This window comes from Epinephelus fuscoguttatus, linkage group LG4, assembly GCF_011397635.1.
Source record: "Epinephelus fuscoguttatus linkage group LG4, E.fuscoguttatus.final_Chr_v1".
Lineage (NCBI taxonomy): Eukaryota > Metazoa > Chordata > Actinopteri > Perciformes > Serranidae > Epinephelus > Epinephelus fuscoguttatus.
Window position 1 is genome coordinate 46771500 of NC_064755.1, and position 1030 is coordinate 46772529.

Genomic DNA, 1030 nt, shown 5'->3' on the forward strand with positions numbered 1-1030 from the left:
CAGAGGCAGAAATGATGGCAGATTGTTGGGTGGCGTCCAGGCTTTATAACCGCATAACGTTTAACTTTCTATAAATACCACGGGCCGCAAGCCAAGTTGATCAAGTGTGATTGAATCTGAAATGACTCCAAAGACCAGAGCCAAGTTTCCTTAAGATACTTGAGAGGAACTGCGTGCCCCCGCCCAGCTTCCTGACCGGGCACCAGCCTGAGTCACTCCACGCTCCACCTGACTTATTCAGGCAAACATAACGACTTCAGGACACCAGACCTCGGGCAGGATCGGTATCTTTAAGGGCAGTGTGTGTGTGTGTCGGTGGATTAGTTTGTACACTGATGTCTTATTTCAGCCGGACTCTCTTTAATTCAATACAACTTTATTTATCCTGAAGGAAAGTCTTGTGCCAGAGAATGCTTCAAATCACAGTGACACAAATTAACGTTCACAAACCAGTAACAACCAGAACAACCAGTGGGTTCCTCTGGTCACTGCTCTGTGATGGATGGGAAAGACACTGCAACTGACCGTCTGTTAACCCACTTAGTTTCAGCATCCTCACACACTTTCATTTGTACTTGAAAATGTTATGAATTAATGCTTTCGGCCAGTCAGCCTGGTCTGTCAGAGGTTCAAGAAAGAGGAGTGTAATTCAGCTTCATATCAGAGAAATAAACGGTTATAGATCTTTCAGTTATTAATTAAAACAATGGATGATTAATACGTACACATGTCAGCACTAAACTCTGCTGCTGCTGCAAATATGTCCTGCTGCTGTTGCCATGTTGTTCTATACAGAGACACATCACTGCCACATGTGATTGTGTCGGCTAAATGTTACCACGATTGTGTGTGTCAGCTAAACACAATCACGTGTGTGTGTTGGCTAAACGTAACCACGTGTGTGTGTGTGTGCTGGCTAAACGTAACCACGTGTGTGTGTGTTGGCTAAACGTAACCACGTGTGTGTGTGTGTTGGCTAAACGTAACTATGTGTGTGTGCTGGCTAAACGTAACCACGTGTGTGTGCTGG